The sequence below is a fragment of the Maylandia zebra genome, linkage group LG13 (genome assembly GCF_041146795.1).
Source record: "Maylandia zebra isolate NMK-2024a linkage group LG13, Mzebra_GT3a, whole genome shotgun sequence".
NCBI classification, from domain to species: domain Eukaryota; kingdom Metazoa; phylum Chordata; class Actinopteri; order Cichliformes; family Cichlidae; genus Maylandia; species Maylandia zebra.
This window is the reverse complement of record NC_135179.1, coordinates 6317894-6342709: the sequence shown is the minus strand read 5'-3', so window position 1 is coordinate 6342709 and position 24816 is coordinate 6317894. Positions and strand designations below refer to the sequence as shown.

Below are 24816 nucleotides of genomic sequence, written 5' to 3'. Positions count from 1 at the left end.
CAACCAAACCAAATCTATGATTCTGTCCCCACTTAGTGTCATGTCATCTATGAGTACAAACTGTGTCCATAGGTGGGAATAAGATTGCAGATGCAAGTGGGGCAATTAGCTTCCTGGGCTCCCCTCAGTGATTTGCATGAACCACTGCTTTCCTGCATTGTAGTGTGGCATCTAACTAGGATGCCTCCTGGACGTTTTCCATGGGAGGTGTTTTAGAGAATAACCAATTGGGAGAGGACCCCGGGGCAGGCCCAGGACATGCTGGAAAGATTATGTCTCTCAGGTGACTTGGGAAGGCTTCATTATCCTCCCGTATGAGCCGAAGGAGGTTTCTGGCGAGAGGGTGCTCTGGGCATCTCTGTTTAGTCTGCTGCCCCTGCAACCCAGACCCTGATAAATGGGAGAAAATGAATGAATATATGGATGGATGGATCAAAGTAAAATAAGTGGGAAAATAGTGGTCCCAAAAGGGATATGAATCCCCTTCTTCTCAAATCGAGAGATTATGCCAACGACATCATTATGCAAATTTGACTCATCTGGCAAAATGGTATTCAGGAGCCTTACCGTGTATGTTACCTGGTGAGAAAGCTTCTCTCCAAGTATTAGCATGTGAAAAGTTGGGACTTAAAACACGTTTTGGGTCTTTTCCATCAAATGGGGGGAAAAAAACAAACACAGAAATACACAAACAAGCAGTATTAAGAGCCAGGGTGCATCACGACTTTATAGAGCCTTAAACTGACAACAACTTCTTTAGACCCACAGCACATAAGGAGTTTTAACCTCAGAAGCGATGTCGTGCTAAAGATGTCAAACATATGGACGTGCCTCTGGCTTCATGTCCACAACAGATTTTATGCACTTTTTATAAGTTGTGTTGCATAAACAGGGTGAGGATGTGTAACATTTGGAATGGGGATGTGCTGCAAACACATTTAAATTGATGTTCCTGGCTACTTTAGACAATAGCACCCCCAAAGAGCAGCTTATATACTGTGGATGATAAATACTGCATCCTACTCTGTGCTCGAACATCCCAGCAGGGGATTAAAACCTGAACAGGCTATCCTTACAATGGTTTTGCAAATCAGCTATTTTTTCAACTTTGCAGACTTTGAAATGTTTTTGTACATTTATTGAACTGTTGTCCCCTGGTTGACTCACACTGTTTTGTCCCTGCAGTACCTTGTTAATTGCAACAAATTAACCCAATTATCTTAATGGGACATTACCTCATTATAGAACTATGATTGACCTCAGTTGGAACCAGGTAATTGCGGAAACATCAACAGGTCTCTGGGATAATGTGTGGCAGCCATTAATGCACGACAGAAATATTCCACAAAGATTTAATTTGATATTTTAGAGGTTTTAATATTTCTGGATGATACAGAGACAGAGATATCTGATATATGGTCTCTGTAAAAGACTGAATTTGATTTATTTTTGTTATTTTTTTATTTCATCACAGATTTAAAAACAAAACCCAGCCTGAAGACACTATTACTTCTATAAAGTCAAATTTCGTATACATTATTTTCCCATATGGAAAAGAAATAGAAAAAACGTATAAAAGACTTGCATAAGATTTGGCTTACTTCATATAGTGAATCATGTAAGGCTTATATGATTTACTCATGAAAGTGGCCACTTTCTCATTACTTTCATATATTGTTTTAGTAAGTATCCAAAACATACAAGTTTCATTTATATAATTTTTCAAGGGATCTTATATCTGTTTTCACTCTTGTATGCTTTTCATATAAGTTTCGCACAAGACAGATACAAACTTTATAAGATTTATATATATCTTTTCCATATGGGTTGTGAGACCTAAATGTCAATGACAGTATCAATACTTTTATGAAAGACTACATCTACATTATGGTGCAAGTAGCATTTTTATGTTACTCATATTTCACCTTTTTAACAGTAAAATTCAGTTTGTCTTATAAAATAAATAATTCTATAGATCTGTATTATATTTCTTTAATAATATTTCAATGAAACTTAAAATACATCATTTAGATTATTATATTATTATAAAACAAATCTACAAGGTTCAGAATAAATGGTAGCTAACTTATAAGCGTTAACATGAATAAATATCTGTTTCATTCTGTTATTGTCAGTGGTCCAAAATATTTTTGAATTCTTAACAGACATTTCATTAAATAAATAATATTTTACTTATCACAATAAGGATACTGTAAAACAAAAAGTGATTCATACTCAGCTTCTCTTAAGTGACATAACTTACATACCTGCTGCCCTCCTTTATATTTGTAAATCTGCCAAATTTAAGAGAAAAAAGCAGGCGTCCTGTTTGCTGCTGGTGCAACTAAAGCTCTTTGACCATTTGATAAATTTGCAGAACTTTTTGGGCCATAGTTATGCTTGATCTAAATATAGATTGGCAATTTTCTTCGTGCCCATCTTAGATGATAAATTATATATTTATACAGATATATATTAGTTCCTTAACAACTGCACTGGAGCTCCAGAGCCCACAAAAATTGTTTGATTTACTAATTTAATATGGAGTAATTTAATATGAAAACACAAAACAAGAGTGCAATCATTCATCATTTGATATTTTCAATCTATTGATCCAGAAATCTATCCCATAACTCTATCACAGCTCAGGCAGCAATTATTAATAATTTAGCCACCTACATGTTTACCACAAGGAAACAAGAGGTTCACTTGATTGCATCTCTAAACCTTTTCTTTCATAGAAATTACACACTTAAAGAAAATCCTTTGTGCCTGAAAATGGCTTCAATGTATCTCTACACCCCCTTAAATATGTGCAGATCTATGCATCTATGAATATGCAAATTGTTCTTTGCTTCGGTCTCCACCGTCCCTCCACCAAGAGCATACCTGCTCACCTCCGACTCTGCAGAAACCATTTGAAAGTATGCAGTGGGAAGTTATATAATTGGAGCACTTTAATAGTTCGTGCTCAAACTGAAAAACAATACTGAACAATAACAAGAAGAGTTGTTGTGGGTTGTCTTCATGGGAATTTTATGTATCAGTCTTTATGGTAGAAGTGGAGTGATAATTACTAAAATGAGCCTTAACAAACAGATCAAAATGTTCTGCCAGTGTTATATTAGCTGAACCTTGACTCCTGAAGCCTGCTTTGAATAGACAGCCATACCCTGGAGTTGTTTGAAATTATTCCATAGGTTTGTTATTTATAAACAGATGTCTGAATCTTTGTTTTTGAGGCTGCAATTCGTCCACTGCACTCGCTTTGTAGTAAAGGAGTGGTCAGTGGCCCCAAGTCTGCCTACCCAGCACAACCTATAAGTGCTTGATCATAGAGCTGAAGATACCACCAGTATTATTTATCTGGTAGACCTTTCTTGCAGATCCTGCTTGAGTCTACTGTTTTTAATTGTAAATATTTGACCAACAGAACACAACTACCCATTACCTTTTTGGTATTTTAGCTTTCAAAACAGTTGAAAAAATGTTCTTTTATAAATTGTATCAGATTTATTTTCTCATTAATTGAAGGTTATCATGGTACCTCATGGTACACTTTAATGTGGGAATCAGTCTAAACTATAAAGAAATCATATAGCTGAATTATCAAAAAAAAAACTTGACTATTTGCCACACAGACACAGAGTGAGACATCAGTTTCTGTACCATAATGGTCACAGCAAGGGAACGGTACAGAAACTGTCCCGCTCTGCCACTGTCATTTCATGGCAACTGCTCACCTGTGGTGTTGGCTCTTTTGTCTCATTTATCACTTTATTCATCCCTTTTCTTTCTTTTTCTTTTTACTAATATTTGAAACATGTTAGCAACTATTAATAATATTTTGTATATTTTTTCTATCTAATTTTTTCACATTACAATTTTTTAATAATCCTCTATTCTAATAAAGTTTAAATGAATGGGCTTTAAAATGTTCATCCAAGGTGTATATGTCATTTCACTTATCTATCAAATTTAGAAAATACAACTTTTTCATTTCTAACATTTTAGCCAAAACTAATTTTTTTTTTTTTTTTTTTTGGGGGGGGGGGTCCTTTAGATGCCCAACAAATGGTATGTTAATTCCTCAGCAAGCTTTGTCCACCTTTTTAGTTAGCAGTTCTTTTTTGTTATAAAATATTTGTTAAAAATGTCCTAAATTGCAAGTTTGTTCACTATATGTGGTCGGCATGAAGCTGGACACTCTGGTGACAGTGGCAGAGAAAAGGACATTAAAGAAACTGATGGACATTATGGACAATGCCAGGCATCCTCTGCACACGGCCATTAACAACCAGAAGAGTCTGTTCAGTGACAGGTTGCTTCTCCCCAAGACAAGAACTAACAGACTTAAAAACTCCTTTGTCCCACACGCCATCAGACTGTTTAACTCCTCTCTGGAGGGGAGAGGGAGGGGAAACAGGAGGACAAAGGAGGGGGGAACAACTAAGCTGTAGTGCCTCTTCACCTCACTGTGCAATACCTTTTGTGCAATACTTTTGTAAATAGTCAACAGTGCAATAGACTCAATACTTGAAATGTGCAATTCACTTGTATTTTTATTTTTTATTCCTATTTATTCTATTTATCCCCTTCGTATATTTTATTTATATTGTCTCTGTATTATATATATGTGTGTGTGTGTGTGTGTGTGTGTGTGTGTGTGTGTGTGTGTGTGTGTGTGTGTGTGTGTGTGTGTGTATATATATAATATTCTGTAACTCTGTAACTTCTGTCGGTGCTGTGCTTTTTTGGAAATCGAATTTCCCAGAGGAACCCACCCGAGGGATTAATAAAGTTCTATCTTATCTTATCTTATCTTATCTTATCTTATATGTCTTTCAGAGGTGCTTAATTAATATTTGTTCTTCAATGCTGTAACACGTAGAGGCTGTGCTGCACATGCAAAAATTACTCTGCACAGCAGCCTGCAGCTTAACATGTAGTTGAGGAAAATGTTTCTAAGATAAATTTGGTATTGGATGAGTGTTTACCCTTTATTAAAAATAACGATATTTTGTTTTCTTTAGGGACCTACAGAGAAAATTACGTGTTTTTGATGATTCAGCAATACCTGATATTGTGGTCAGGGATAATTCCTGCAAGAATATCTTTACATAGCAACTAGTCAGGTTTAGGGGATGATTGTGTTTTATTAAACAATAAAACACAATCTTCTGTGCTAATTTAGTAAATTTGCTTGTGAGATTTCTGGCTAGGATCTCCGTGAAACATCCTCTCTCCTTGGCTGGTCAGCTGTGCAGCCATGACTAGATTCACAATTTTTAGCAGCCAATTTGATTTCCTGCCTGCCAAATTACTTTTTGGATCACAGAAGTCGGATCAAACGCAGGTGGGCTACCTTTCAGAGTGGCTAGTAGACCTGACAGACTTAAAGCCAAAGTCATAATGCACACAAACACCCACTCTCATGTGCACAGCCTGCCACCCACACACACAGAGATACACACACTCAGAAACTCTCTCTGTGTCTTGATGGCGAATATTTCATGGCTCATTTGTCTGAGTGTCTGAACAACAGAAAGCAAGAGAGACAGAGAGATAAAAACTAATGATAGAGACATGAAGAGAGAGGATGAATAATAGAAAGAAAAGATGAGAGGGAGTGCGAATAATAATGAAAAGAGAAGATGAGACAGTAGAGGGAGAATGGGTGTTGAAGTAATGATGCAGGAATAACATCCTCCTTATTGTCTCAGTGTATCTATGTGTCTCCTATCTTAGTCTTATTCTGTCTCTTCCCCTTGCCTCTCCATATCTCCGTCTTTCTTTGGCGGTCTCTCATCTTTCAAGTCATTTCATCATCAGCCATGCGGCAGAGTCAAAAATCACTCAGAGACATTTTTTTTTCTTCAGATTTTCACTTGAACCAAGACCGCAAAGGACCTCTTTGTGGTTTACATCAATGGATAACTTACTAAACATGCCTACTGAAGATGATCCATGACACAAACACATAACAACCAAACAGAGATTAAACAATCAGAAGCAGCCAGAAAATGACCACAAAGAGATACAAAATCACTACAAAAAGATAGGAAATATCGGCACATAGAGAAAGGAAATTACCATAAGAAGAAAAAAAATGATAATATAACACGGTAAAATGGCAATGCAGACACTTAAAAAAAACCAAATACATAAAATAACAACCAAATCACTCAAGAAGTGAAATATGAGCACAAAGAGATTCTAAATGACTACAAAGACAACCAAAATTGACACAAAATTGTCTTAAAAAAGAAGCAGAATTGCCATAATTGTCCATGAAATGGTGCAAAATGACCAAGGAAGGCATGCATTTACAACAGAGCAACACAATATGACAAAAGAAAATGGTCAAATGAACAGCAACACTATATAAAATTACATCAAATAAACACAATGTGTTGCAAAGCATGACCAAAAAACAAAATGCCAATCAATAGACAAAAAGTAACTAAAAGGATGTGCTACTGACAAAATGGAAATGGAATGGCCACAAAGAAATGATCATCATTACAAACAGAAAAATGGGTGTGCATTATCCATAATTAGACACAAATTACCCTAATAAGATGCTAAATTGCAATACACTTAAATCCTAGCAAAGTAGCAAAAAAATGGACACAAAGAAACTGAAAATGATTATGCAGACAGTCCTAATCTCCAAAAACAGACACAAAATGACTGCAAAGAGATGTAAAGTGACAAACTAGATGCAAGCTGCAAAATTTCTACAAAGAAACCTCAAATGTCTACAGACTATAATGACTGAAAGGAGAAGCAAAAGTGCTTTAAAGGGATTCAAAATTACCACAAAGAATGCAAAAGCATGACAAATGGCCTACCACGAAACCTTAAAGTGACAGTAAATTGCAGCAAATTTGACAAAAAAAAAGACATATAAAGCAGCCATAAAGTTACATCACAAAAAGATAAGATTAAAAAAAAAACAAAAAAAAAACAATTGCAAAGATACAATGCAGCAACTGAGAGAAATGGAAGTGAGTCCAAAATATGCCAAGGGAGATACAAAATGTCAATAAAGTGCCTTCAGAGAAAGCCAAAATACCAAAGAAATACAAAACAACTATTTAACTATTGTGGCAACAAAAAGAAGAAAATTTATGTTGAAGTATTTTTTTTTTATGTCTGCAAATAGAAACCAAAAGAAGGCAGTGAGGTGGCTATATAGCCTTAAAATGACTCAAACATGAAACAACCACAGGAATAGTTCATTGGCCAAAAGCAGTCCAGAACCAAAAAGAGAAACAAAATGAATGCATAACCATAAAATGAAATGAGAAACAACTACAGAAATAAGTCACAAAAAGAGAACTGAGACTCAAAATGACCACAATCAGAATTTAAAAAACAGACACAGAATGGACCCAATGAAAAAAGCCACAAATAAATATTAAATAGCTACAAAGAGAAAGACAATGACAATAAACTATAAAAAAAAAAATAGAAACATAATTCAAAAGTACTACGGAGCAATGTAAAAGAGTGTCCCTTTTTTTCAGGGTATTTATCTGTGGGGGGGGGTATGGTTTTTATCGTTAACCCTGTTTCCCTGGGTCTGTTCCCGTGTATTATGAATAAATCTTCCTTTTTTTGATACCGGTACTGGTTTTATTTTGTTGGAGATTATGTACCAGAATTTCAGGAGCAGGACCACGCCTCCAAACACGCTCCTTCCGGTTGTCGTCTATATAGGTTCCCCCAGTTCTGCAAGCTGTTCATTCTCGTTTACGTTCCCCACCCTCCCTCTGCCAGGACCTGCCGGGCCCGGGCGCCGTTGCCAGTCCCCTTCGAGGCCTTCCCCAAACTGCAGCTCAATTCATGTCCAAGCATTCACCTTTACCTACTAAAACACTGTCAAACCTAAAATGAGGATGTGGGCCCAGCTAGTGAATTGTATTTATCTGCAACACCTTAAAGGCCGGTCCGTGAAAATATTGTCGGACATAAACCGGTCCGTGGCGCAAAAAAGGTTGGGGACTGCTGTTTTAGTTGACCTATCCGCTTGTCTTGTGTTCACATTTGATCTTCACAACTGTTTCAAGAAATCAATTCCACTCTCAAATATAACACAGAAAAATGCACATAGGTTTCCCCCTTGCAGGCACCTTTCTCTCACAGCTAATTTAAAATGAGTGGATTCATATGTTGCAGACATTGGCTCTACATCTCCAGGGAGGTTCTTAGGCTACACGTTACTTTACTCTAACTTTAATGCTAGTCTTAATTAACACCCCGCAGGCATCACCGGCTTCTCTTTTCTTACATGGACTGAAGCGATCAAAATATGTGTGTCTTTGTCCTGTTACGCCTGTTTTGAATTGCTTAATTCCAAAACACAGAGCTACAGTGAGGCTCAGAGGAACAGGAAATCAGTTGCTTGTCTGAGGAGCTAGTTCCTTTAATAGGAGTTTGACATCCTCGAATCATGACTTCTTTCTTCTCAGCTTCTCCCTCTGACCCACCCCTTTCCTCCTCATCCTCCACCTCCTTGTTCTCCTCCTCCTCCTCCTTTTCTTCCTCCCCTCCACCGCCTCATTACGTGCTGCTTTAATTAGCCTGTCTGATATTGCAACCGGACTTCAGAGAAGCGGCAAGAGATGAAGATAGAGAGATAGAGACAGGGACGGAGGAAGGAATAAGTAAAGAGGGTTTTTGAAGTCGACAGTGTACTTTGTGGGTTAATTACACAGCTTTTCCCTCCCACTTCTCTTTCACATTTTACTGTTGTCAAATGATAAGTGCATGTAGGGATGTTGGACTAAAACTGACAACAAGCATACGTTTGACACACTCCCAAACCATCTGCTGAAGTCCTCAGAATTAAACATAATTCAGTTGTTAATAGTTTAAACAAATTTAGACATTTGGAATTTGTTTCTCTTTTATATTACCTCATTAAAACTAGTGGACTGACTAGAGGCTGTAGTTAAAAAAAATGCACTAAAATGCAAGTAACACAAGCATAAAAGCAGTATAAAAGTAGATCAACAGAAACATTGTACTTCTTACACCCTTGTCCCAAACTTTAAGCCACGCCCATTAAAAATGTTCCTGTCCAAGGACAGCTGGGAAACATAAAACCACAGAGGGTATGTAAGAGATGGACATTGCTACTGAGGAGTTAGATTTTGAAGTCTTATTGCTGGGTTTTCAGAGCCCGATGTGACCATATTTGGTCAAGACGGTGGAGCGCTAAGTTATCAGCTAATGCTTGCAGGCTTAGCAAGATGCATGGGTAAGCTACAGGGCTAAATGCACAGACATGCATGCACTCATTACCTTTTTAAGTTTCACAGCTGTGTCTTTCTGTGGGCAGAACTAGTCACTTTTAATTGTGTTCCCTTATTGTTTTGTAATTTATTGCTAGGTGTCAAACACTTGGGGGTCTGGCTAGAAAAGCACAAACTTCTGGGACAGTCAGCACCACACTGCAAGAGATATTATTTCGCAGGTAAATCCATTAAAATGCTAACAACTTCACAAACATAACAAGAGGCCCTTTTTGGACTGACTTAGAATTATGAGCTAAATGATTAATTGGTTAATGGAGAAATGAACCAGCAGGTTAGACAATAACTTAAGTTGCTGCAGGTCTGATAAAAAACAAACCTGTTTTTAAAATAGCTTATATCTGCGACTGGTGACTTTGGTTTGAGAGTTATTTGTTTCAGCCTTTAGAAACCATATGGGTTCAACTCCTTTGTGTATGTGTTGTTGTTGTTCCTCAGCGTGCTCCCACGCAGGACAGATATTGGCCAGATTACCAAGCTGTGCTTCATGCCAGCTACTTTTTAATGGCGATTTTGCTCTCAGTGTGAACTCCTATTCGGGAAAGCAACTTTGTTCCATAAAAGTAATAGTTCCTTTAATGCTCAGCTGCCTGAATCGGATAAGGTATGTTTTTTTATGATATGTCTGCAAAAGTTTCGCTTTCTTTTCGTCCTGCAGTCCTTCATGCTTGTATGAGAAGTAAGAGATGAAACAGATTTACTGCCAACTCTGTTTCAACACAATCGCAAAGATAGATTTGGATTTCTTGGCTGCTTAGCCATTCTTTTATTTTCTCTTTCTCTATTATCTAATAACCATTATCATACTAACATGCCTGCAGTTTAGTATTTATTAAAGTTTTCTTTCTTTACTAACTAGTTTTGTCCACTACCTCTGTGCAGATCAGCTAAAAGGACATTATATCAAGTACAGATTCTAGTACTTTTAGGATTTTATTTCTTTAAACGAATGCCTAGTTGATCACCTTTTCAACAAGTTTTTCTTGTTTTTCAGCTTTTCTACAAGCTGTAAAGAGTTCTTTAAAGGAAGAAAAAACCAAGACTAAGAGTCCTGATTCCCAGCTTTAAAATTGAGGTAACAGATTTTTTTTCATTAAATATTAAACATTCACACTGAAAAAATTTACAATTTAAAGAAAAAAAATTCTTATAGTGTTTTTATAAATTATTATAAAAAATTATTTAGTGTTTGACGGTAGCAACAGATCTCAAAAAGACCATGTTTACCACTAAAAGTCTTGGAACTGAGGAGAACGGTTGGTGGACTTTTGGGAAAGAAAACATTCCCATCCTTGTCTGATAGAAGATTCTTCCTGCTCATCAGTCCTGGGTCTGTGTTGTTTTTTGCATTGTTTGTCTCATGGTGCTCCAAATGTTTTCAGTTGGTGAAATGTCTGGTCTGTATGACAGGCCACTCTAATACTACGACGTCATGCTGTACTATGAATAGCTACAGTATATGGTTTAGCATTGTCATGCTGAAATCTGCAAGGCTTTCCCTCAAAACATATGACTCGGAGCATATGTTGGTCTAAAACCTGGGTACACATTTAAATGTTCAGGCTGCCAATTCCATAGGCACTAACGCACCCCCATACCATCAGAGATGCAGGCTTTTGATGAGTGCTGATAATAAGCCAGATGGTCGCTGTCTTCTTTACTCCGAGGGATGCAATGTACATGTTTTCCCCAAAAAATGTCAAATTTCAATTCGTCTCACCACTGAACAGTTTTTCACTTTGTCTCAGTCCATTTTAAATGAGCTTTGGCTCAGAGAGGACATCAGTGTTCTGGATCATGGTTACATGTTGCTTCGTCTTTGCATCATAGAGCTTTAACCTGTATTTATGGATGGCACAGTGAACTGCGTTCACACACAGTGACTTCTGGAAGTGTTCCTGACCCCATGCAGTGATTTCCATGACAGAATTGTGTCTGTTTTTAATGCAGTGCTGCTTGAGAGCATGAAGATCACTGGCATCCGAGATTGAGTCTCGGCCTTCTCCATTGCACACAGATTTCTCCACATTTTTGGAATTTGTTGATTGTTACCACAATTTTTTTTTCTTCAAAAATGTTGAACCTGTGCTCATATTTACTTCAGAGAAACACTGCCTCTCTAAGCTACCCTTTTTATATCCAGTCATGTTACTGACCTCCTCTAACTGTATCCAGCCTTTAGTTTTCAGCCAAATTCAGAATACGCTGATATATTTCATGAAATATCTTCTCAGTTTAAATAACTGATCTGTTTTCTGTGTTCTGTTGTAAATATAAAATATGGGTTTTTATGAGATTTCTAAATCTTATTTACATTTTATTCAACATGTCAGTTTAAAAACATAGTTATATTTAAATTGTATATAAAAGAAAACATAAAAAATATTTTATCTTGTATTAGTTGGGCTACAAAGCCGCAAAACCAATGAAATGCATCCGCTGTTGAAATTATTTGTCAATATTTCGTGTTGTTATCTGACAAAGTTGGGTGTTTTCACTTGAGAGTCTGATTTTAAAACGAATGGTCAAAATTGAAGCCTGAAAAGTCAAGATGTCCTGACTTTTATTCCCCAGAATGAAAGATCAGGTTGACTTGGCAGCTTGAACCTGATAGCATCTTTTGTTGAATCCTTCCTGCTGAGGGATACAAAACTCTTTCATATTGCCCTCCACTATTTATAACACAGACTTTGTGTTTAAAAAAAAAGTTTTAAGGTAAGGCTATTTGGACAGAGCACTTCATATAAAATGGCAAACAAAGTGCTTTCTTAATGCATTGAGGATCTTCAAAGATAAGCAGCATAAATACATCACTGTACTAATTAGAAGAGTTGAAAATGAAAATAAAAGAAAAGCATGCAAAACAGATAACACAAGTTTAATCCATCCATCCATCCATCTTCATCCGCTTATCCGAGGTCGGGTCGCGGGGGTAGCAGCCTAAGCAAAGAGGTCCAGACCTCCCTCTCCCCAGCCACCTCCTCCAGCTTGTCCGGGGGAATACCAAGGCGTTCCCAGGCCAGCCGAGAGATATAATCTCTCCAGCGTGTCCTGGGTCTGCCCCGGGGCCTCCTCCCGGTGGGACATGCCTGGAACACCTCGCCCAGGAGGCGCCCAGGGGGCATCCTTGCCAGATGCCCGAACCACCTCAGCTGGCTCCTTTCGATGTGGAGCAGCAGCTGCTCTACTCTAAGCCCCTCCCGGATGGCCGAACTTCTCACCCTATCTCTAAGGGAGAGGCCAGCCACCCTTCGGAGGAAGCTCATTTCCGCCGCTTGTATCCGCGATCTCGTTCTTTCGGTCACTACCCACAGCTCGTGGCCATAGGTGAGGGTAGGGACGTAGATCGACCGGTAAATTGAGAGCTTCGCTTTTACACTCAGCTCCCTCTTCACCACGACTGACCGGTGCAGCGTCCGCATTACTGCAGCCGCAGCCCCAATCCGTCTGTCGATCTCCAGCTCCCTTCTCCCATCACTCGCGAACAAGACCCCGAGATACTTGAACTCCTCCACTTGGGGCAGGAACTCATCCCCGACCCGGAGTGGGCACTCCACCCTTTTCCGGCTGAGAACCATGGCCTCAGATTTGGAGGTGCTGATCCTCATTCCCGCTGCGTTACACTCGGCTGCGAACCGCTCCAGTGCGAGCTGGAGGCCCTCACCCGATGAAGCCAACAGAACCACATCATCCGCAAAAATCAGAGATGAGATTCTGAGGCCACCAAAGCGAAAGCCCTCCGCCACTTGGCTGCGCCTAGAAATCCTGTCCATAAAAATTATGAACAGAACCGGAGACAAAGGGCAGCCTTGGCGGAGCCCATCACCCACCGGGAACGAGTCCGACTTATTGCCGGCAATGCGAACCAAGCTCTTGCAACGGTTGTATAGGGATTGAATGGCCCGTAGCAATGGGCCAGACACCCCATACTCGCGCAACACCTCCCACAGGACGCCCCGAGGGACACGGTCGAATGCCTTCTCCAGGTCCACAAAACACATGTAGACTGGTTGGGCAAACTCCCATGCACCCTCAAGTATCCTCGAGAGGACAAAGAGCTGGTCCAGTGTTCCGCGACCAGGACGAAAACCGCATTGTTCCTCCTGTATCCGAGGTTCGACTAGCGGACGAACCCTCCTCTCCAGCACCCTGGCATAGACTTTCCCGGGGAGGCTGAGGAGTGTGATCCCCCTGTAGTTGGAACACACCCTCCGGTCCCCCTTCTTGAAGATGGGGACCACCACCCCGGTCTGCCAGTCCACAGGTACTGCCCCTGATCTCCACGCAACATTGCAGAGACGTGTCAACCAAGACAGCCCTACAACGTCCAGAGCCTTCAGGAACTCGGGGCGGACCTCATCGACACCAGGGGCTCTGCCACCAAGGAGTTGTTTAACTGCCTCAGTGACCTCGCCCCCGGAAATCGGTGGGTCACACCCCTCATCCCCAGACTCTGCTTCCTCCCCGGAAGACGTGTCAGTGGGATTAAGGAGGTCCTCGAAGTATTCCTTCCACCGCCCGACAATTTTCTCAGTCGACGTCAACAGCGCTCCGCCAGCACTATACACAGTGCAGGTAGAGCACCGCTTTCCCCTCCTGAGACGCCTGACGGTTTGCCAGAATCTCTTCGAGGCAGTCCGAAAGTCTTTTTCCATGGCCTCTCCGAACTCCTCCCACACCCGAGTTTTTGCTTCAGCCACTGCCCGAGCCGCATTCCGCTTGGCCTGTCGATACCTGTCGGCTGCCTCCGGAGTCCCACAGGCTAACCAAGCCCGATAGGCCTCCTTCTTCAGCCTGGTGGCTCCCTTCACCTCTGGTGTCCACCATTTGGTTCGGGGATTACCACCACGGCAGGCACCAACCACCTTGCGGCCGCAGCTCAATGCAGCAGCTTCGGCAATGGAGACGCTGAACATGGTCCATTCGGACTCAATGTCCCCAGTCTCCCTCGGAATGCTGTTGAAGCTCTGCCGGAGGTGTGCGTTGAAGATCTCGCGGACTGGGGCCTCTGCTAGACGTTCCCAGCACACCCTCACTACGCGTTTAGGTGCACCAGGTCTGTCCAGCGTCCTCCCCCGCCACCTGATCCAACTCACCACCAGGTGGTGATCAGTTGACAGCTCAGCCCCTCTCTTTACCCGAGTGTCCAGAACATATGGTCGCAGGTCTGGTGATACGATTACAAAATCGATCATCGACCTACGGCCTAGAGCATCCTGGTGCCACGTGCACTTATGGACACTCTTATGTTCGAACAGGGTGTTCGTTATGGCCAAACTGTGATTAGCACAGAAGTCCAATAACAAAGCACCGCTCGGGTTCAGATCAGGGAGGCCGTTCCTCCCAATCACGCCCCTCCAGGTCTCGCTGTCGTTACCCACGTGAGCATTGAAGTCTCCCAGCAGGACAACAGAGTCTCCAGGTGGAGCACCTTCCAGCACCCCCCCCAGGGACTCTAAGAAGGCTGGGTACTCCGAACTGCCACTCGGCGCATAAGCGCAGATGACAGTCAGGACCCGTTCCCCGACCCTAAGGCGCAGGGAACAAACCCTCTCGTCCACCGGGAAAAACCCCAACGTACCGGCAGCAAGCCGAGGGGATATAAGAATACCCACCCCAGCCCGCCGCCTCTCACCAGGGGCAACTCCAGACTGAGACAGAGTCCAGCCCCTCTCCAGGAGACTGGTTCCAGAGCCCAGACAATGCGTAGAGGTGAGCCCAACTATATCTAGCCGGTACCTCTCAACCTCACGCACCAACTCAGGCTCCTTCCCCACCAGAGAGGTGACATTCCATGTCCCTATTGCCAGTCTTGGCAGCCGGGGGTCGGTCCGCCAGGGCCTCCGCTCCTGGCCGCCACCCGGCTCACAATGCACCCGACCCCTATGGCGCCTCCTGCGGGTGGTGGGCCTGCGGGAGGATGGGCCCATGTCTCCTCTTCGGGCTGTGCCCGGCCGGGCCCCATGGACTAAGGCCCGGCCACCAGACGCTCGCCCTCGGGCACCCTCCCCGGGCCTGGCTCCAGGGCGGGGCCCCGGTAACCCTATCCCGGGCAGGGTAAACTGTTCCCTCGATATTCTTTTCATGGGGGTCTTCTGAATCGCTCTTTGTCTGGTCCCTCACCCAGGACCAGTTTGCCATGGGAGACCCTACCAGGGGGCAAAAGCCCCCAGGCAACATAGCCCCTGGGATCCCTGGGACACACAAACCCCTCCACCACGATAAGGTAGCGATTCAAGGAGGAGTTTAAATCAGAGTTAATAGAATATGTAAAAGTGGCATCTTAAATAAGTAAAAACACTGGGTCTATATCTTAGTTTTAAAAATGACAAAAGTTGGGGAAAATCTAAGCTTCAAGGGGAGCTGATGTTTGGGTTGAACTCAGAATGCCATTATCTAACCAACCCCCGAGGAGCCGAAAGAACAACTAGACTTGTGCTCAGCAGAAATAAATCTGATGTATTTTTGGCCTGGACCACTGAGAGCCTTATAGATAATAAGTAAGGCTTTAAATTCAGTTATATATTCACGCTAACAAGAGGCCAGTGCAAGTGTCTAAAAACTGAAGTAATAGTGTTTCCCCTCTTGGTGTTTATTGAGACTATCCTTCCCCCGAAAATGACCTCATAGGTGATCGTACAAGCTGTTGTTCCTGCAGTTATGTTTTAAAGTTAACCAGCTTCCAGCAGCCTTATGAATAAACACAAGTAAAACATATATTTGTTTTGTCACCTTTAGTGGAACTCACTACCCTGGTAACCTCTGAAAAATTACGCTTTGTAGCATTTGCTTCACATAAAAAGGGTAAATCGTGTTTGTGTTTGGTATGTTTCACACAGTAGGAACCAGCAGCCACTATAACTGTTAGTTGCAGGGCTGAAGTAGTTTTGTAGAAGCGGCGTGTTTAATGAGATGTCCACTTTTCCTACTCGGGAAGCCAAAGAAGAGTGTGTTACTGTTGTCCATCCTGCAAGAGCTCAAAGTACAAATGAGGTTTTCTAAATCTTCCTTAGACACCATGTTTCTCCTTTTAGCTAATTTAAGATGCCAGGATAAAGCCTGAGTCATAACTTGGAAGTGGACAGTGAAATTTAGATCTTCATCAATGATTACACCGAGATTCTCGCCTTGGGTTTTAGTTTTTAGTGCTCTTTACGCTGTGTGAGTGTAAGTCTTCCTTCTTTATTGCCAAAAGAATTACTGCACTCTTATCTTTATCTGGTTGAGGAAAGTTTTGTTACAAATCCAAGCTGAGATAAAACTTGGCATTACAAAGGGGTTTTTTCCAGGCTGAAACCGCAGAAGAGGTTTTTAAAACAGCTTTCCCAGGTTGACTAACATTACCTGTGACTTGCTGCCTGTCTGATGCTCTGTTGCATGTAACACCAATGCAATATCTCAGTTTTGTTGTGTTAAAGTCTGATTTCAGTGAAAAGTAACGGAACGTTTCCTTCACTCTGAAGTTTTAGTATTAAGAGTAAATTAAAGGGTTACACTGTTTGTTGAGTGTAGACCCTCCAAATCTGTGACACTGGGATGAAAAATGAGACGGGCATATTGACATTAATATTACATCACTTTCAAGAGTGTTTGCCATGTTGTTTCATGAACATGACAACCCACATTCTCGCCAAACAGCCTAATCCTATGAATAAACATTGTTCAAATTAGACACGACATGCACTCCCTCCCTCACCGATGCCATATATTGTCCTCATCACTAGGGCTTCAACGCAGGGCTCATCTCTCACAATTATGGCAGTTATTTCATATTAGACTGAGACTCTATTACTCACGGTGGATTAAAGAAAGAGCCAATTGTGTTTTGTTTTTAATCGAGAGGCCGAGCATCACCTTTCCATCCCCTAAATAAATGAGAAGCGAGTCCGCTCCGAAATGAGCCGGTGGGCCTGCTGCACACCCACCATCTCCACTTTACAGTCAATATTAAAGGCTTTCATCCAAGAGACTGTAGAAATATCTTGAAATGGAGAACAAAATTTGATTTATGATGTAGATTAAAATGTATTTGAGTGGCAGCTTCAACAGGGAGCACTGTCTTTTAAAGCGCAGGAAAACCAGTGCGTGTACTGTTCACTTGTGAGTAAATGTAATTGTGTGCATGCCTGTGTGTGTGAGATTGTGAGAGTGTGCGATGTAGCAGGGAGGTATTTGCAGCCAGAGGGCCAGATGGAGACAAATGGATGATCTTTCAAGACAACAGCTCTCCAATTAACACAGAGGCACACTCACAAATCACACTCACACAAGCCACATCCACACACTCATACAAAGAAAACAGGCACACAAAGCTGCATCAGCTATACTAGACACTTTCTCACACACACACACACACACACACACATATATATACATGCTTATTTAACACTTAAGAGACTTTAAGATGTATAGAGTCACAAGGGGTCTCATCGGGTCACATGCTACCTGAATAGTTATAGCACCTTTCCTAAGTTTGGAGGCGTGTGCAGAGCACTAGATCATCCTGCAGTAAGTCATGCACACATGCATATGTAAGTGCAGCAGCTAAATTAAGTGAAAGTGGAGGAAGTGTATCAAGATATGTATTAATCATCCAAGTTCAGTGCAACTTTAGTTCATGTCAGATTATAATAATGTTGTCATTGACTTTTACATAACTCATAACTGAGATCTGAGTCTTATTAGGCAGTGGGTGAAGGATCAGTCAGCGAAAACTTTTGGCAAGTGCCAAATTGGTCAGATAACTGCATTTCCAAAATAACAAGGCTTGTGGGGAGCTCTGCATTAGTTCAGCATGTAGAGTTCGTAGAGAAGCAGTCTGAGGAGAGGCAAAATAACAGACTGCTGAATGGGCAGGTACTTTTACTGCGCTTGTTTAGTTGAGTGTGGGCAAAAGTGCACCTGTTTTAGGTTTAGGTGAGAGGCTTGAAATGATTCATTATAACAGACACAGTTAAGGTTATTGACTCAAAGTACATAGTTTGAAATGGAGAAACAAACATCAGTCTCCCATATTAAAGGCAAGTGTTTTATAGACCCATCCATCCAGCCGACCACCTGTCTATTCAGACTTTGCAGCTCTGTAACTGCATCACAGCACTGCCTTCTGTGCTCTTGTCACAAATATTTGCAAGGTACTAAAGCACCTTTAGAGGTCTTGTAGAATCTATGCTTTGGCAGCAAAAGGTCAACAGCATATTAGTCAAGTAGTCATAATGTGTTGGATCATCTGAATAGGAAGTGTGGGGAAATACATATAAAAATACAACTAATCCATTAGTCACAGTACAGAAACGAGCACTGCGTATTATTCACAAGGCTGGTTATCTAGATCATACTCACAAATTCTTTCTTCAGGCAAAGTTACTTAAATTCCAGGATCTGGTTAATTACAATACATCCATAATTTTGTATAAAGCTTTTACTAAACTTTTACCGGCAAATTTACAAACTAGATTTGAAATTCGAGAAAAGGTTTATAATGTGAGAGGCTTTGGAGAATTCAAATTACCCAGAACTCGAACAACCCGTAAAGGCTTTTGTGTGTCTGTATGTGGTGTGAAAATCTGGAACAGTCTGAGTTTACAATTGAAACAATGCAAAAATATTCATAAATTTAAATTTCTCTACAAACAGTTGGTCTGGTCACAGTATACTCAATGATGGGTTTTAGTGTGCTCTGTAATGTCTGTCCTCTTACCATTGCTGGTATGGATTCCAAAATAAAAAATAAAAAATAAAGTGTGCGTATGTATGTACATATATGTACTTGTGTGTGTAGATATATATGTATGTATATGTATGTGTGTCTGTTACTTGTAGTTATTACTGCCTGTTACCTGTGGTAATGCAATTTATAATTTATATATTCTGTATTCAGTTATGAAGGCTCTAATTGTTGGTTGCGAGCTGCCGCTTAGATGCTTGTATCTGCCCGGGGCTGTTGATGGGTCTGTATGCAATGATGGGCGTAGCTGCGGGAAGTTTATTGTTTTTTTTTGTTGATGAGTGAGTATAGGGGTGGGATTTAATAAGTTTTCTTCGTCCCACTCCTTTTTCAGGCAAGTTTTGTTTTTTGTTTTGTGTATTTTATGTTCAATATAGGTATTTGTTGTGCCTGAAAATGAATAAATAAATGAATGAATGAATGAATGAATGAATGAATGAATGAAACCACATGCCTTAGCTGTCATTATTCATCATCTATTATTGTGCTTCAGCCTCAACACGATCTGACCTTAATTATTTGTAGACTAAACGACCAGCCTAAATGCAACTAAGTACTTGAGCACAGTTTAAAGGACAAACTTAAACACTGTTGATTCAAATGCGGTCTGTCTATTTAAGAGCCATTTGAAATAATCATTCACATTCTTTAGTAACCAAATCATATTTTAAATGCAGCTTAAATGTTTGACATTTTGCTCAACAGTGTACAAGTCAAGTGGCTTTATTGTCATTCCAACCATGTGCAGTGGTATAGTACACAGTTCCTCCAAGGCCATGGTGCTACATATGACATATAACAGACAATCAACACAGGACGACATAAAGTGCAATGTGCAGACACATAAACAGATTTTCCATCTTGTTAGAATGGACCTAATAGTTAAATTTCAGACATTATTGCACACAGAAAGTTAAGTACATTTTGAAAATATTCATATCATGAACTTGATTTCTAAAACTGATAAAATAACAGCCTGAGATGTATTTTTTATGCCTCAGTGTTTCTACATTTGGCCCGCCTACATTTATGACATAGACATGTTATTCTAATAAATCAGCAAGACTGGAGAGTTACAGTCTAACAAATAAATCTGTAAGCTTAAGAAACTATATTGTATGTAATTGTTCCAGTTCAAAAACTTTACATTTTGTGTTAATTCAAAGAAAATGTCCTATTTTTTTTTAGACCCACACTGAAAAATAGGAAATTTTCTGTTTCTAATTTTCTGTTTTTGATGCTGTGTCTATTATTCTGGCATTATATGGCAGGGCAAGGTTTTTATTAAATGGCTGCAAGCATTACTGTGACTGAAACCTCTGGACTTTCAGTTTTGACTTTTATGATATAGTTAAAATTTTACATTTATGTCTTATTTAATTTAAATTTTCACATTTTGCAGAGCCATGCAGTTGGCAAAATTAGAAACTATGTCCTATGTCTCCAAGTCTGTGGGAAGTCCCCACATGCTAGTGACAAATAGATACCTATTGATCTTCTGTCTGATCTTTCTAAAGGGAATATAATTCATTCAAAATTCACACAGAGCATATTTTGATAAAACAAAATCACTGCATATACGCTATAAAGACTGTGATTCATAAGAGATGGAGTTGACGTAAAGACAGACCTGCACACACTCCACATTTAGTCATTCAAACACCTTAATGTTCCACCATATGGAGCCCAAACATCTGTGCCGTGCTGCAGTATATCTCTGACTTGCAGCACTGTAATCTGAGCAATAAAGCGTTGATGAACTGCCCAACATGCCAGGATTCTGCCGCGGTGTTATGGATTTCCTGGAACCTGCAGTGTGACCAGGAATAATGATTTTGGATCCCGGCTTCATGCGTGGGATCTGGACAGGTTAGTGCTGCTTGTACTTACACGGCCCTGTCTTTAACCCCCAGCAACCCTTCCCCCTGCAACCCCAGCTCGCCGCTTCCTCCCGTGCGTCTGTTTTCCGCCTCTCTGGGCCAGCAGAGCAGACGTCCACTTGAGCCGGCTGAGCAAAGATAGCGTGACCAGGAGGAGGCTTAGTTTCACTTACTACCCCTGCCCTTTCCCCGCACATTTAATAAAGTGACTTTTTGTTGAACCTGAACTTTCCCTCATTGCATTCTGGGAGCTGCGTTTACCTCCAGTGAGGCAAATACACACTTATGTAGACATGTGCGTATGGACGGACACACACACACACACACACACACACACACACACACACACACACACACACACACACACACACACTCATTCTCAGGGCAGATACAGCAATCAGCCTACGACTCTGTATCAGACTCAGACACACATCCCAAAGGCTTAGTTAGGATTAGACCACACACACACACACACACACACTGCAGATATTCACTCACATCCACACACACACAAACAGATGCTCGATTTAGACACACATCCTCTGTCATACTGTCTCTCTCTTTCACACACACACAAACACACAAACACACGCTGTTTCTCATTATCATGCATAGTGGTAGTGGCTACATTGATTTCCACTCTGTCTTAAACTTAGCCCACACAAAACGTGTGTGTGTGTGTGTGTGTGTGTGTGTGTGTGTGTGTGTGTGTGTGTGTGTGTGTGTGTGGTCAGCTTGGCAGAGCTTCTCCAGGCTGAGTGAAGATTATGGCTCAGAGATTTTTCACTTCTCCTCCTTTTTCATCCCTCCCTCCCTTCTCTTTCCCTCTATTATACCCCCCACATACACACTCTTACTCCCTCTCCCTGTCTCTTTATTGCTGTTCACTCCATCAATCTCTGTCTTTCCTTGAAAAAAAGAAAAAAACGAAAAGTGCCGTTAAGGAATTTCTAAGAGGCAACTAGAGGGAATGGAAGGAAGAGAGAGAAATAAAAAGACAGAAGGAGATGAATTGATAAGAGAGGCGAGGGAGGAGCACAAAGAGAGAACAGATAGGAGGAGGGATGGAGGGAGACAGGGGGAGGATAGAGGGAAAATGCAAGTGGGTAAATGACAAAGAAAGATGCCTAGGAAGATGAGAAAAGGTAGGGTTTCAGCCAAATTCTGAAGTTATTTTGCAAATAGGGAAGCTGTGACAAAATCCACTGAAAGGGATTGATGGATGAAGCAGAGGGAAAAACACTCTATCGTCTCATCTCGCTGTGGTGCTTCTAATATCTGACGTCCAGCTTCTCAGACGTCAGATAATGCGGCTGGAAGCTTGAGTCGCTCCCTTCCAGTCAGAGGGGCTGTTCACATGAGATCTCTCAGGCATTATAGCTATATTATGGGATGTCTTAACCACTGGCGTTGCTCCACTCTAATTAACTACCTCACAGCGTATATCTGGCTCCTCACACATTTAGTTAATGGTTTGCAGCAAAGCATGAGCGATCCAATACCACAATTAGAAAGGTTTACTAACTATCTAGCATGAGATACCTGCAACATAATTACTTAAAGCTTAAATCCACAATAGCGAGACCCCTGTTTTTTTTTTTTTTTTTTTTCATCACAGATTTAGGTAATGAATTTCAGAGTGGAATAAATGCAGTTAATCCAATAAATCACTGTCAGCTGAGCCTCAGGCTGTATAATTCAAGCATTTGAGCAGTGAATAATAAATGCTATACAGTATGGTGCAATTTTGCATTTACATACAACTTGGGCCAGGCAGTAAATCAGCTGTATTTCTTGCATTAGATTGGGCTGAGTCAACAAGAAAGAGCCCCTCATTTAATTTTTGTGCATTTGACCCCTATAGATGAATATCACTCAGCTCTACAGCTTTGCTACAGTTTTTCAGCCTCTTTTATCCAGTTGTTTTGGTGCGATGGCACTTTTCACTTTGTCGGTCAATCTTGTTACGCTCTTTAATCTGGGTTCAGAAGCACCAAAAGACAAAATCAGACAAAATTAGTGACTGAAAGGTCAACATATAGTAATTAAAAGGTCAAATTATTCTCACAAGAGAAGAAAAAAGAGGCTACATGTAGGAAATGTATCAGTTAAATATATATAAATATATATAATAAACTTCCAGCGTGACCGCTTGTCTAAGTAAACCCTTCTTTGATGTATATTTTGCTCTTATTCCTACCGTAACTCACATTATGAACAATATAATCAGTAAGACCTGAAACTAACTCACCATAAAAAGTTGAAAGAATGCAGGTTAAAGGCACTTCTTTTCAAACGTGACAAATTTGTCCATCTTTTTTATACAGTCTGTGGTGTAAACTGGTAATCAATTCCTAACATTGTCAACTACTTTCAAAGCCAGAAATTTTGCACCAATTAAGTGAGTCAGTTCAACATAAAACTCTTCCAAATTAAATGTGATTAGAACTGAATTTGCTTGTTGTTGTCTTCTTCTGTTTTATGTATTAATTTCTGTCTTCCCTTGTTCTCACTTCTTGTTTTGCTTTGGTAATGCCTTTCCTTCCGTGTCTGCAGTGTTTTTGCTTCATTAGCTTCCTCTCCTTTGTGACCACCTACCTGTTCCTCATTAGTTTCACCTGTCTTCAGTTGTTTTCACCTGTGTCCAATCAGCCCTTTGTGTACTCGCTTGACAGTTTGTTTGTTTGCTCTAGGTTCACCTTGCTTTTTTTTCACCTATACCCCATTTTTGTTCTGTTTTTCTCTGCGTGTGTTTTTTTAATCAGTAAAGTCTACTTTGTTTTTATCCAACCCTCTCTCTAGGAGATCCAAAAACATAAGAAAATGTTAAATTTAGGTATTTAAATATGATGATCACCAGTTTGATCGTGCTATATCTAAAACACGGTTTTCATGCTTCTGAAAAGGAAAAAAGTGAACATAGCCGTAGGCTTGTGAAGTGTTTTTGTTAGCTACAGAAAAGCTGACATTTTGGAGGAATGGAAGTGGAGATGGAAGTGTTTTTTGGGGGCGGGGGGTTGTCCATTGCATACAGCAGTCTATAACAGACTGATTTCATAATGAGGATTTAAAGGATTTTGTTTACAGTTTTTGGATAAAAGGTTGAAAAGATGTGTCCATGTTTAATAGGAACATTTTCATGTTGATTTTTTTCACAATTCATATTCTCTGGGGTGTAAATGAAAATATCTATATTTTCTTAAACTGCAACTTGTGTGCAGGTATTTCCCTACAAACAGTTTTAATGCTCATTAATTAAAATGCTGTTTGTCTGACACAAACATACATTTTGAAAAAGACATTTCGTAGTTGTGTATTAGGGGGAGTTAATGCTCTAATTCTGTCTTGGCTAACGACAGCCAGTTGCTTTCAGAGTCACAGTAATAGCTGGAGATGGAGAGATGCATTGGACAGATGGAAATGTTTGCTGTTGGTTAGTTACAGTTTGTAATTTGACTAAAATCACAAACTGTTCATGAAATGTGTTAATTAGTAAGCTTGAGGTGTGTTCTTTAGGTTATTGTTGGTTATGAGTTCGAATAAAGGATTCTAACTGAACCTGTTATAAATTCTGGGAATGAGAAATAGGATGACAAAGGGAAAGGGCAGATGATTATTCAGGTTTTCACACAGTTGGTGAGAAACAGATCAACTAAAAGGACTGATGTAAACCCAGCAAAGTGCCGTTGGACCGTTTCATCACTTTCCTGACTGGATTTTTTTCATCATGTAAAACGTAGGCATTCACTGGAGAAGTGGAGGAAAAAAGAAAACATGTATTTGTTCATTTCTACTCAGGAATTGTGAACAGAAAACAAAGTACCAAAGGAAAAAAGGTTATCAGCTCTCTAAGTCCAAAGCAAAGGACCTTGGCAGAGGTGAAACG

At 40.6% G+C, this 24816-nt stretch overlaps 1 protein-coding gene and 1 long non-coding RNA gene across 3 annotated transcripts in view; one reads left to right on the top strand and one right to left on the bottom strand.

Moving 5' to 3' along the window:
- LOC101471480 (uncharacterized) overlaps window positions 1–24816 on the bottom strand; it is a 94745-nt gene that overhangs the window by 45973 nt on the left and 23956 nt on the right. The window lies entirely within an intron of this gene.
- LOC105940951 (uncharacterized) overlaps window positions 9052–24816 on the top strand; it is a 52832-nt gene continuing 37067 nt past the window's right edge. Inside the window, exons 1-4 of one of the 2 annotated variants that reach the window (XR_001167612.2) lie at window positions 9052–9268; window positions 9401–9484; window positions 10318–10398; window positions 11274–11573. This is a non-coding gene — a long non-coding RNA (uncharacterized LOC105940951). Of the gene's footprint in view, window positions 9269–9400; window positions 9485–10317; window positions 10399–11273; window positions 11574–24816 lie in introns of those variants that run through there. The other variant, XR_001341613.2, reaches the window with a different exon arrangement.